Source organism: Puma concolor, chromosome E4, assembly GCF_028749965.1.
Source record: "Puma concolor isolate L17-30 chromosome E4, mPumCon1.1.hap2, whole genome shotgun sequence".
Lineage (NCBI taxonomy): Eukaryota > Metazoa > Chordata > Mammalia > Carnivora > Felidae > Puma > Puma concolor.
Window position 1 is genome coordinate 11,664,938 of NC_141683.1, and position 13,633 is coordinate 11,678,570.

Sequence of the window (13,633 nt, forward strand, 5' to 3'; positions counted from 1 at the left end):
TCCGATCCTGAAGGTAAAGCATTTTGGTTCTGAATTCCGGGAAAACAGATCACTCATTTCCCCGCATTTTCAGGGCCTGTGCGCTAGGGTTTGGCTGTTGGAGCAGCGAGATGGCCAGTGGCAGACAAGGTTGAAACGCCCGTGCGAAGGTTCCACCAAACTCCAAAGACGTTCCGGCAGCCAGGCCTGAGCCCAGCTGCACCCTAGAGTCTCCACCATCTACCCCCGTGTCTTCTGCACTTCCGCTGACCCACCAGTGTTTTTAAGGGGGGCTTGATTTAAATTTTCCCTTGATTCCACCTACCAAAATGTTGGGGCGAGGACCCCCGCTAACAAGTACCACTGGCAGGGCTAATGCTTTCAAGTTTGCAAATTCTTTCCCATCCTTTATCTCATTTAATATCCACCATACTCCTGTGACCTACTAGCCCCAGCGGCCCCACTTGCCGGGTGAGAAAAATGAGGCCCAAGTATCCACTGACTTGCAAAGTGTTTCGCACCAGTAGGTGGCCGTGAGAAGAGTTTTTCTTCCCCACAAAGAAGTCCGCTTGATCGCTTATTCTAGTCTCCACTAAGTGCAGTGGCCCCGTGGGCATTATTCCTGGGGCTCCTACTCAAACGGCGTGCTCTAACCTCGCCAATTCCACTGTCTTTTAGAGAAATAAAACCTGCCCGCCCCCCACCCCACCACACCCGCAGACCCACTCCTATTTGCAGTCGGACCTTGGCAATGAGGAAGCACCTTAGACTTCAGTCTAGGTTAAGTGCTGAAGCCGTAAGTGGGATGGAAAAAGCAAATCTCTACAATTCCAAGAGAGCCTCCCCGAGTTGGGCCCCCTGAAGTTAGTTCTTTTTTTTTCTTTTTTTAAATGTCTACTTATTTTTGAGAGACAGAGAGAGAGAGAGAGAGAGAGAGAGAGAGAATGAGTGGGGGAGGGGTAGAGAGAGAGGGAGACACAGACTCGGAAGCAGGCGCCAGGCTCCCAGCTGTCAGCACAGAGCCTGACGCAGGGTTCGAACCCACGGACCGTGAGATCATGACCTGAGCCGAAGCTGGACCCTTACCCGACGGAGCCGCGCAGGCCCCCCCTTTTTGCTTAACTTTAAATGGCACTAGCCAGCTGTACCGTGCACCGTTTTTCCAACAAATGAGAAACAAACAGCCGAAGAAAAATTTCTGAGGTGTCTCCCTGCTGAACGAAATCAAAATCGGGTAAGAAGCACCAGAGAGGTTTAGCCTGCCTGCCATTTTCAAAGTTTTATCAGAATTACTCACCAGGGTTTCCTCTCCACCTCTGACCCAAAATTCACCAGATTCCCTGAAGTGCCATCGTAGGCCACTAAACTTCTTCCCAATCTTCTCTCCAGCCCCACCTTGTCCCACGCTTCATCTTCTGCTTGGCTGCAGTAGCTTGGCGTATTGTTTATTTGTTTTACGGACTAATCTGAAATATGAGTGTGACAAGGCTGCTCCCCCCCCCCCGGGGGGTTAATGGATCATATCATAGCAACGACAATTGGGCATCGAATTGTATTATCAACATGGCTTCCCCCCCCCCCCCCCCCCCGGAGGCATGTTTACAACTGCTTTGTCTCTTTCAAGTCACAACCCTTCCTGGTTTGTATGACCTTGAGAAAGCCTCTTGTCCTCTCTCTAAACTCCAATGAAAGAAACATAATAGTAAATTCCTCGCAGAATTCTTGAGGGTGAAAGACAAATTAACGGATGAAAATGTATTTTGAAACCAGTAAGAGCTACAAAACATGCCTTAGAAACCTCACTGTTTCATTGAGGCCTCTATCTCCTTGTTAGCCAAATGGTGGTATTGAAAACAGCACGTGCTTCATACAGCTATTGTAAGGATCTAATGAAATAATACGGGGAAGGTGCTAAGCTCCATATCAGCACGTAAGACGTGCTCAGATGGGCACTTGCGGGGGCTCAGTGGGTCGAACGTCCGACTTCGGCTCAGGTCATGATCCCCAGGTTCGTGAGTTCAAGCCCCGCGTCGGGCTCGGTGCTGACAGGCTGGAGCCTGCTCCAGATTCTGTGTCTCCCTCTCTCTCCCCTTCCCCCACTCACGCTGCAACTCTCTCTCTCTCTCTCTCTCTCTCTCTCTCTCTCTCTCTCTCAAAAATAAAAAAGCGTTAAAAAAATATTTTTTAAAAAAATGAGTGCTCAGAAAAGCCAGCCCGCAGCAGCAGCCACAGGTCAAACCTCGGTGCTAAGTCCGGCAGGTATGACCATCCCCATTTCATAGCTCAGGAAACTGAGGTTGGAAAGGTCAGGGAGACTCGGGCAACATTGTCGGCTTTACTGTTTCAAACCTCATTGGAAAATGTGTACATCCACATGGCTGGCTGGTTAGCAGGTAATTTTAGGTGTTTCTGCTTTGAAAGCACAAATGGGAAGCAACAGGCTTCTGGTTCCTCCAGACTCGTGGCTAAGGAGCCACAAAAGAATTTACCAGCCCTTTCTGGATTGTTGGCTCATTAGCAGCGGCCGTTCAACCAGATGCTCATGAGAAACGCAAACTCAAAGAGAATGAGGAGACTCGGGGGGGAAGACAATCGTGGCTTTTACTTTCCATCCTCATTTACAATCAGTAAAGAGCCCAAGGGAACAACAGTGATGAAGTTTAGGGACAGACACTGAAACTCCAGGCTTCCAGTACAGAGATACCAGACAAGTCACTTGCGAAGCGTTTTCACCCCTCCGATCATTTCACAGTTTGGGTCCACAGAGAAGCTGGTCCCCACACTCGGGCGGCAGAGGCGGAAAGAGGTAGAAAGATCCGAAAACCTCCAGCCAATTCTGCGCACATCATCACGCTCCAGGTTGTGGAGCCTCTCCTGGTAAGAAGAACACGGCTTCTCAAGGAAAGCGTCTTGCCATCCAGCTTTAGCTTGTCCAAAAAAGAAGGAGGAGGAAAAAAAATAAATAACCCCAGTCTTCAGCCAAGAACACCAGTTGGGGAGTTAAAGAGCTGGGCACACAATAATTTTAAGTCACGTCGGAGGAGACTTAAATAGCACACATCAGCAGAAAAGAATGAGGGAGCCTTAGCACACTGACTTCATTGATACCCCATTTATCAGCAATTACGGACTCCATTAAAGGCCGAGTTTACAGCAGAAAGAGAAGCAGAGCCTAAAATATGTCCCAGCAGATGGACGGAGAGTGTCTGTGATGCCGTATTTCAAAGGCATCTGCAACGTTGTTATCATTGAACGTGGAGTCAGAGAGGCAGCAAAAATACAGCGGCCCGAGAGCCAGCAAATGATTTACTTGACCTTTGGATGGGTAGAACTGACAGCAGAAACCTCATTAATTCCTCAGGTCACTCTGGAAGACATTAATTTGGTTTGGACTCGACGAGAGGAGATTTTCCAGACATACACTAGGAATTATGAAATCTCCATGGCCGGCGAAAGTATGCCCAAATCACTTTTTGCATAAATCAAGCTGACTTTCTGAAGAAGGATAATATGCTTAATCAAGGGAGTTATGGAATTTCTGGTGCTTATTAGACAGAAAATATAACAGGATTTTATTTGGTTATCAGTTCTGGGAGAGAGATTTTTTTCTTTTCCTCTTTAAACTAACAGTCTTCTCCTGCCAGAGTGGAAGAGAGCCTTTGTAAGCGCTGGAAGAAACGAGCCGTGTAAATAATTTGTTCACACAAAATAATTTGCTTTGCTTTGCTCGTTCTTGCTCTTATCGAGTGGCCACGTGCATCGTGCGGGCACCTCTGCTGAGTCCCAATCAATGTGCCAGCTCAACCTCCCCTGCCTCCCCTGCCTTCCCCCTTTAGCTAGAGGTTTCTTGATATAGACACATCTCTCTAAATAACAACCACGGGTGACTGGTGGCTGTATTCTCTACATTTTGGGGGCCTGGGCCAAAATTAAGAAGTCTGGGATCGAGGCAACTTGTGTCAAAATACAAAGCGTACAATGCTAACCAGAAAAACCTCTCTGCTGTGTCTCCACGTCTGTGAAAGTCTACACACACACACACACACACACACACACACACACACACACTGTTCTCTGGTCCCCAAAAGGAATCATTTCTAATGGTTGTAGATTAATGACTTTTAAGCTCTATGACTTTCCCAGAAATGCTGCTTCTTTGTTTCTTTGTTCACTGAGGAAGAAAAAGGTGTGGAGTCCTTGGGAGGTGGGGGGGGGGGAGGTGGGGAGGGGGGTTGATTAAATCCAGAACAGTCATCTGGGTGATTTACATCATTTCATTTTAGGGACAGTGACAGACAGATGGACTATTCAAAATGGTCAGGAGAGAGAGAGAGAGAGAGAGAGAGATGGAGATAGAAATGCTGCTAGGCGATGAGCTTATACCCAAGTGTCTGATGGATAAGCCGCAAGCCCCCTTCTCGATGATATCTTCTCTCGTAAAAGTTGCATTCATCATGTTTAAAGCAAGGTTATCTCTGGCTGAAGAGAACATGCATTAGTACGTTTTACTCATTCAACACTGAGCACTCCCTATCAACAAGCGTCTGCCTAAAGGGGAGCAGGAGAACGAGAATTAATCACAGGAAGACAATTTAAGGGAGTTGGGCTATAAAACGGAATTCATTAGTAACCATAAAGTATCACTGCTCTAACCTGCTCTCCCTTAGACTGCTTCCTCTGCCGGGGGACTGCGCCAGCTTGTTCACCTGACAACCTAGAGCCCCCCCCCCACCCCCTCTGCCCCCATTCCTCTTCCTGCTGGGGACAGAAAGAACAGAAGACTTGCTGGTGCCCGGCCAGGAGCACAGTGTGTGAAGCCACAGAAACTCCTGGACAAATACCGAGTTAAAGCCCAGATGAGTCCAGAAATCCTTACATCTAAGGTCCTCTGTTCATCCCACCTGCTGACTTGGAACAGCATGAGCTCTTTTTATAGGGGACTGTCACGTATGAGACAGAAAAACATCCGGGTCATAAACACAGGTTCTGGATTTTTGTAGACCAGAACAAAGCAGGATCCCAAAGAGCTATTTGCACCCCTGAGTTCAGAGCATCATTATTCACAAAGGCGAAGATGCGGAAGGAACCCAAGTGTCGATCGATGGGTAGAGGCATAACAGAATGTGGTATATCCATACAATGCAATATTGGGCAGCCTTTGAAGAGAAGGAAATCATTCACTTGCCACATCGTGGGTGAAGTTTAAGGAGACTATACTACGTGACATAAGCCAGTCACGATAGAACAAACACCGTCGGATCCCACCTAGATGAAGCACCTAATGCAAACAGATTTATAGAGACAGAAAATAAGACGGTGGTTGCTAGAGGCTGCAGATGAGCAAACATGGGGCAGCTGCTGTTTAATGGGGACAGAGTTTCAGGTTTGCAAGATGAACGCGTTCTGGAGATTCGTTGCATGACCATGTGAATATCCTTAACACTACCCACTTCAAAACAGTTCAGGTAGTAAATTTTATGCTCTGTGTGATTTAAACAAAAAGAAACAAAGCATCCATAATTCATCATTCACGTATAAATCACGTTCAAATTCTGATGTTGCAGTTAAATCTATCTTTTCCACTGCACCGCATATTGTTAGCATTTTCTCAGGACCTTGCATATTCTACAGCCATGCCTCAGTGGTGCATAGTATCCCATTGTCTTAGCGATCCCTTATTATTGGACATTTAGGTTACTTCCGGTTTGTTGCTACTACAAATAAACCATGGTAAACTCCATTTTTTATGTTTATTTATATATCTGAGAAAGAGAAAGTACACGAGCAGGGAAGGGGCAGAGAGGAGGGGGGGGGGAGAGAGAGAGAGAGAGAGAGAGAGAGAGAGAGAGAGAGAATCCCAAGCAGGCTCTGCACTAACAGCCTGCACGGGGCTCGATCTCACGAACCATGAGATCATGACCTGAGCAGAAATCAAGAGTCAGTCACTTAACTGACTGGGCCACCCAGGCATCCCTAAACCCCATTTTTGCATGATTTTTAAATTTCGTATTGTATTCCTTCCATTATGTCTTTATTTTCTTTAGCAGTTGAGACAGTATGGGTGCGGTATTTAAGATGTGTTTGTTGGGAAACCTCTTTGATTCTGAGAGGACATGTGTTGCAATTACAGGAGAAGGAGGAAAATTGAGGGAGGTCAAATCAATCTTTCACAGAAGTAAAACTCCCAGTTTGAAAACAGCGATGATTTCGGCATAAGGATCATCAGAACTGGGCTCTCACAAACTGTCCCTTCCCCAGAGAACATCCGTGAGATCGCAACTGGCACTTATTCGCAGAACACCCACGGTCCTTCATGCGCCCAGGATCAGACTTCAGACCATCGGCACCCAGAGCACATCCTCAAGGCCTTTCCTATAGAAGAGAATTATTTACTCAGACCTTGCTCCCCTTGTAAAGTAACTTACAACATTAATTTAGGGTCCGTGTCATCACTCCCAAGTCATCAGTGAGAAAATTGAGGCCCAGCGAGGTTGAATAACATGTCCCTTACACAGCTAACAGCGGCAGGGTCAAGGTTCAACCCCAAACTTCCTGTGCTTTCCCCCCAACACGACTCCGCCATGTTGAATATTACGGTCGATCACGGAGCTCCGCGTACAGAGGAACATTTGATTTGTAGGATTTCTCTGGCTCCCAGTTTTCCTCATCTATAAGGGGGCCAATACACGTTACCGGGGGACACTAAGGGACCGGTTTCAGACAAGGCTTCCTGTTGCCTGCTCCCCTCCTCTCTCTTCCCCATGCCGGACAAACCCTACTCATTAAGAAGAGTATTTCTGAAAGAAGCGTAAGAGAGTATATGGGGGGGGGGGGGAGTGGAAGAGCCGCAATTAGGAAAGTTCTATTCTAGGAGGAAATGGGGCTGTCGATCGTATTCCCATATGGCAGTTGCATGTGCCCTCGTGGAAAAGACTATTGAAAAGCCGCTGTTACCACAGAACAGTTATCTTGCGCTAAGTTCCTGGGATCCAGACACGGGCTTTTCTAACAGACTTGTTCTCTGCAGTCGTCTGTGGCCACTCTCAGAGCCTTTGTCCTCAGAATTCTCCTCCCAGAATGGCTGTTTCTGTAACGTGAGTCCCGACGAGATGACTCACTGGGGCCATGTTAACTTTTATCTTCATCTGTTTTTAACAGTAATTAGGCCAGAGCGACTTTTGGGGGCAGCACATGAGTCAAATTTCCAATCACTCCCTGCGCTGGAAATCCTGGTGGTTATTATTGGCATTTTGTGACCATATTATTCACATGAGCTTGGAGTGGTGCTGTGTAAGGTATCTGGTCAGGCGATTAGGGATGCATTGTTTCTTTTATTTCAGTCAGTTCAGATCAAAGGCCTGCCAAAATCCATCCCAAAACCCCTTGCTCTAACCCAACTGCGGCTGCTACCATGTAGATAAATCCTTGAAGACAGAAAAACCAGCCATTTGCAATGGTCTTTCTTACTACTGTGAAATTCCACACGGTTTCCAATATTCATCTGGAGGATGTGCCAGGCTTTCATCTTTTGAAGGCATGGAGGGTGTGCAAACTATTAATTTTTTAATGATTATGACCGTGTGGGACAAGCCCAGAGTCCAAGTGCCCAGGCCACACCCTCGTTTTTGGCACAACATTCACGACATTTCTTGCTGCCTGGATCCCTGCACGGAGCTGCGGGGCTGAGCACGACTCGCCCCCCTCCCCCCCCCCACCCCCACCCCCCAGTCCCACTTCATAATTCTCAAATGTGGCCTTGGCTGAATATTCATCTCTGAATCCAATTCACTCCAGTTTTTAAATATGTACATATATATATCTTTTTTTAATTCCAACAGATTCTGCCTTCCTAGAGCCCTGCTTTTCCAACTTCCCAGATGCAGCCGTACTTAAAGCATCACAAAGCCACAACCCGACTCACCCGCTGAATGCCCAGCGCCATGACCCGGGATAACCATAAAGGAGAAAGGAGATCGGGCCTGGGGCCTGGACTGGTGTTTCGCATTACAGAAGAAGCAGGTCGTAAGTAAAGCAAAATGGACGAAGACACATTCTGCAGAAGAGGAAGTGTGGTTTACAGACTCTACAAAGGGCAGGAAGGGAGGTAGAGGTGGGCTAAAGAAAATATAAACAATGAATAAAAATGCCAAGGAGCAAACCAGGACTCCCTTTTCACACGGATTTGGAGTTGGTGGATCCTGGGTCTCAACAGGATTTAATCCCTTTCTCAGTTACTTCAGGAAATATTCCCCCTGCATCACTTTAAAGTTCATCTCTCTTGGGGATCTGTAGTAAAAAATACCGACCTGGACCAGAATGATACGTTCCTGTGGTTCATCAGAATAAGGGTTACTTTTGGGAGCCAGGGACACACAAATCATTTCGAATGTATTTGTCACCACTTGTCTCTTAAGCTGGTGATAGGTACATTGATACTCTTGTTTATCCCTTTTTTGAGTGTCCAGAAGATTTCAAAGAAACTTCTAGATAAACAAATAAGTAAAAGAAACATCAGCCAAACCCAGTACTTGAAACCTCCCTCAAGGAACACCAGGACTCGTTTCACGGGGCAATGTGAACCTTTCAAGGCACACAGGGCCCCAGCTCAGAAGGGCCCCACGCGGGGTCTGACGCTTTGCTGTCACTCCCTTAAATTTCATCATAAATGTTTAACAAGGGGGCCACATTTTGATTTTCCACTGAGCCCCGCAAATCACATAGCCAGTCCCAGGTGGCACTTACTGGGTCAAGACAAGAACATTTCCAGGGGCGCCTGGGTGGCTCAGTCGGTTGAGTGTCCGACTCCTGATTTCAGCTCAGGTCACAATCCCAGGGTCAGGGGATCGAGTCCTGCGTCGGGCTCCACGCTGACCATGGAGCCTGCTTAAGGTTCTCTCTCCCCCTCTCCTTCTTCTCCCCTGCTCCCTCTTGCTGGCTCTCACTCTCAAATAAACAAAAATAAAATATTTTTTAAAGTTTTGATTTTTTTTAAACTTCCGGCCACCCTCCCTTTGGAAGTGGTAAATCTCCTCCAGTTTGTCTAGGTGGAAACATCCTCCAGACCTTCCCTCTCTCATCTTCCCCTCACCTTCTCCTCAAAAACCAAAGACATAGAGACGCAGAGGAGGGAAAGGCTGGTCAGGGCGGGGCAGCAGCTCTCAGGATGGGCGAGAGGAAGTGGTTCCAGATCTGCTTCTGCTCCCCACTCGGCACAAACGAGGGAAGTGGCTTCCACTTACCGCGGTTCCTCCCCAGCAGACACTCTTTTTAAATTTTGGTTCGCGCTTAATTTCCCACGTTGGGACGAAAGAGCTCTCCCGTCCGATTATTGACAAGCATGCTTTCACTCACCAAAGGGGAACTGAGCCCCGGTTATGTGCAGGCCCTGTGTCAGGTCCTAGAGGACACAAAGCTGCAAAGTCGCCCCCCCCCATCCCGCTGGAAAATGTTTAAGTCAATTGAGAAAACAGCAAACAAACGATTTGAATACTGCGACCCAGAACCAACGCCACTCAGGGTAAGATAGTATAAATATACTACTACCAAGGCGCCTGGGTGGCTCAGTCCGTTAAGCGTCTGACTTCGGCTCCGGTCATGATCTCACGGTTCGTGAGTTTGAGCCCCGTGTGGGGCTCTGGGCTGACAGCTCAGAGCCTGGAGCCTGCTTCAGATTCTGTGTCTCCCTCTCTCTGCGCCTCCCCTGCTCACACTCCACTTCTCTCTCTCTCTCTATCTCAAAAATAAATAAAAGCATTTAAAAAAAGATGAAAAAAAAGTATATGTGTACCACTACCATCCTGGAGATGAGCGCTAAGTGCTGTGGAAGCAAGGGAAGAGTGCCCACCTGGGTGGGAAGGGGGCATCATGGAAGGTGCCAGGAAGGAGTGGAGTGGAGAAAAGCATTTCAGACAGCAGAAACCGTGTGTGTGTAGAAACATCTAAGAGGGGGCGCCTGGGTGGCGCAGTCGGTTAAGCGTCCGACTTCAGCCAGGTCACGATCTCGCGGTCCGTGAGTTCGAGCCCCGCGTCGGGCTCTGGGCTGATGGCTCGGAGCCTGGAGCCTGTTTCCGATTCTGTGTCTCCCTCTCTCTCTGCCCCTCCCCCGTTCATGCTCTGTCTCTCTCTGTCCCAAAAATAAATAAACGTTTAAAAAAAAAAAAAAAAAAGAAACATCTAAGAGTGTATGGTGTATTTATTCGGAGGACTGCTGTTCATCCATTCATCCTTTCTTTACAAATCATGTGTAAGTCACCATGCCTCAAAATCAATTTAAGGGAGATAATGGCAGAAGTTGAACGGGCAGGAAGAGGCTAGATCACGAAGAAAAGGTTAGATTTTGTTTTGTCGGTAGAAGGAATCATCGAGGAATTTGAGTCGGAAAGTAAAGATAAGGTTTGTTTGTTAGGAAGAAGACTCTGGCTTTGAGAGATAATTTGCAGGAAGGTGAATTAAAGTTTTATGACCGGTCAGAAGGAGTCTATTGCAATCTTCCTGTCTCTGTATAATGAGGGCGATGACGAGAGGTAGGAGACAGATTTTAAGAGAGTTTACTGGACTTGGAGACTGGGTAGGAGCAGGGAGAAGGAGGAATTTAGTGTAGCTCTCGGGTTTCCATTGGGAGCAATTGAGGAAAGGTGGCATCATCCTCCAAGTGCTAGAGGCCAAGAAGGAAAGCCGGTTTGGGGGACGAGGTGAGGTGTTTGGATTCGGTGGTGTAGAGTTAGAGAAGTCTGTGGGACCCCCGAGTGGATTTATTTTTCTTAGGCCAATGGAAACCTACCAAGAAAGAGTTTTAATCTAGAAATAGACTCCGGGGAGTCCTTCATGCACAGGGAGTTGTTGGAGCCGCAGCCCTGGATAGCCTTCACAGGAAGGAGGAAGAGCATGTACTAAGAGAAGTATCCTGATGATAGGAACCCTAGGGCTAGGAGGTACAGTTAAATCTTTAAGGGAGACTGAAAAGAACTACCAGAAATTACCACTTAACCAAGAAAGAGTGACATTATAAAACCAAGTTTTTCCAAGATGAGGAGAAAGAGAGAGGGCCAACCAATCAGGGTTATCCGTGACTGCAATCCTCACTCTCTCACGAAAGCAATATGCCTGGGGGAAATCAAGTCCACTCGCAGACAAGTCCGACACTTACCACTCAACTCATTAGAGCGTGATCAAAGTTGAGCACCCCTCCACACTGTCAGGCTTAGAAGCGAGACATAATTAACAGCCTTCCGTGGTTTCATCAGCAAAACCTGGTAATGAAGAGTGAAAACCCTATGATATTAATGTAGGAAATGGAGAAAAAGACCAAAGTCTAAGGACAAAAGGAGCAGGAAGGACACCAGAATGAGGTGACTCTCAGGAGATCTAATCTTTCCTAGCAGACCTATTACCGTAGTGATGGGCATATTTGCTAAGGGTTACTGAATCACGTCACTTACAGAATGAATATTTCATTTAGGACTTTCAATTTTCTTTCTTCAGTTACAGCTGTACTATAGAGCTTTACCTTCTCTACCTGAGACACAGAAAACAGGTTGGTCCCTTGACTAGAGCAGACAATCATGGAAAAAAAAAGAAAGAAAAGAAAAAGAAAAAGAAAATACATACATATATGTCAAGTTTTTAACTGAATTAACCAGGTGGCTGGTAGAAAACCATGAATAGCATTTCGTAGGGTTGATTCATAACATGGAAAATCAAATTAAATAAAGCACAGTATTTCAGATCAATTTATTTAATATTTTTAACAGACTTGGATCAATTCAAAAAAATCAATTCACCAATCCCGTGTACACACTGAGAAGTATCTTAATTCCCACCAGTCAGCACAGGGCACAGGGGAAGAACAAGTCCACCAAATTGGAACATAAGCCCAAGTTTCCGCCAATGAATTCTAATCATTGTTTTCAATTAAGCCAAAGTTTCTGCCAATGAATTCTAATCATTGTTTTCATTAAGCCAAAGTTTCCTCAAATGAATTCTAATCATTTTTTTTCAATTTATATCAGCTCATGGAGCTAATCAGTTCAAAAGTTTAAGGGAGAACTGAGCAACCTATAAGTGATATTTGACTTTATGGGAAATGGTAGGAGCTTTCTTTGACTAAAATGCAGCCAACAGTGACTTACATACAACGAATTGACTTTCACTTCCAGCTAAGATGGAGTAGCAAGGGCTCGAATTGCCAGCCCACTTGAAACAACTAATAAAGGAAACAAAAGACGTGAAACGGTAACTTTCAAAACATTGGGCATCATGTGATAAAGGGAGATGATCCCTGAGAGACAAGAAAGGAAGCGGGCTCAACGACTGCTCAGCTTACTTCCTGGACGGAGTTTCCAGGCTGCAGCCTGGGGAAGGGAAACCCATGGACACACAGCGTCATGCCGTCTCCCTGGGTCAAGGAAATGGAGCTCGGAGTCGGCCAAGGCATCTTTATTTTGCTGAGGTTAAAAAATCTGGAGCTAAATAAAAAATTGAGCATGTTAAATAGAAATACGGGCAATATGAGGAAAATAAAATTTGAATTTCCAAAGATGAGAACCAAAATGTCTGAGATTTAAAAATTACACTGGTGAAATTAATGCTGGTCTAGCTTTTCAGAAGAAAAAGTTAACGAGCTTGAATACATAGCAATAGAAAGTATTCAAGATGAATCGCAGGGGAAAAAATAACTAAAGAGAAACGAACTCAGCATCAGTGAGCTGTGGATCAACTTCAAGAAGCTTAAAAGACGTGTAGTTTGAATCCCAAAAAAATGGAGGACAGATGCGAGACCAAATTAATATTTGAAAAAATAATGGCCAAAACGTCCAAGTCTTATGAAAACTATAAACTAACAAATCCGAAAAGCTCAATGAGCTTTTTGGCACAAGGGACATGAAAACTACACCAAAGCATGTTACAACAAAATTGCTTAAAAGGGGAGATAAGGAGAACATTAAACACAGCCGGAAAGGGGAGGGGGGGAGAGAAATTATATACACACACAAAAAAGAGACATCAGACTTCTCATTAAAATCATTCATGCCAGATGACACTGGAGCTACATATTTAAATTACTCAAAGAAAAAAGTTGTCAACCTAGAATTCTATATCCAGCAAAAATATTGTTTTAAAAATGAAGGCAAAATAAAAACTTGTTTAGGCACACAGACGCTGAATGAACGCCTCATACCCCAATTTTCTTTCTGCTTTTTCACACAGAAAGAAAATGAAACCAGATGGAAATCTGGATCTGCACAAAGAAACGAAGAGCTCCAGAAATGAGCATTGCATGGAAAATATGCAAGCCTTTTATTCTTTTTATTTTTATCCTCATTCACCATTATACAATGAAAATCAGTGCCTGCCCAGAAGGCTTTGAAGTATATTGACCATGTGAAATCTACCATTACAAGATAGTAGGAAATGATGGGAGTAACTATTAGAAATTGAGCCCCAAACTTCTAAACACTGATGACATAAATATGCCACTAGACCAGAAAAACTTGATTATCTTAGCAGTGAATATTTTAATGATTGAATTGGGTAAAGTCAGGCTAATTAAAGAAAATATGCAGACGTCAATCATTATATAAAACATGATTGAAAAACATGACGTTGCCAACTCAATTTTCTACAATAACTGTCCTTCACTTACCCCGTTCCAGCT

At 45.5% G+C, this 13,633-nt stretch overlaps 1 long non-coding RNA gene across 5 annotated transcripts in view; it reads right to left on the reverse strand.

Moving 5' to 3' along the window:
- Positions 1 to 2,561: 2,561 nt before the first annotated feature.
- Positions 2,562 to 13,633, reverse strand: part of LOC147572465 (uncharacterized) — a 68,963-nt gene continuing 57,891 nt past the window's right edge. The window contains exons 7-9 of one of the 5 annotated variants that reach the window (XR_015246383.1): positions 11,126 to 11,228; positions 7,901 to 8,032; positions 5,805 to 6,351 (exon numbers count right to left, since the gene is read on the reverse strand). This is a non-coding gene — a long non-coding RNA (uncharacterized LOC147572465). Of the gene's footprint in view, positions 2,907 to 4,362; positions 4,459 to 5,804; positions 6,352 to 7,900; positions 8,033 to 11,125; positions 11,229 to 13,633 lie in introns of those variants that run through there. The other 4 variants (XR_015246386.1, XR_015246382.1, XR_015246385.1 and 1 more) reach the window with 4 other exon arrangements.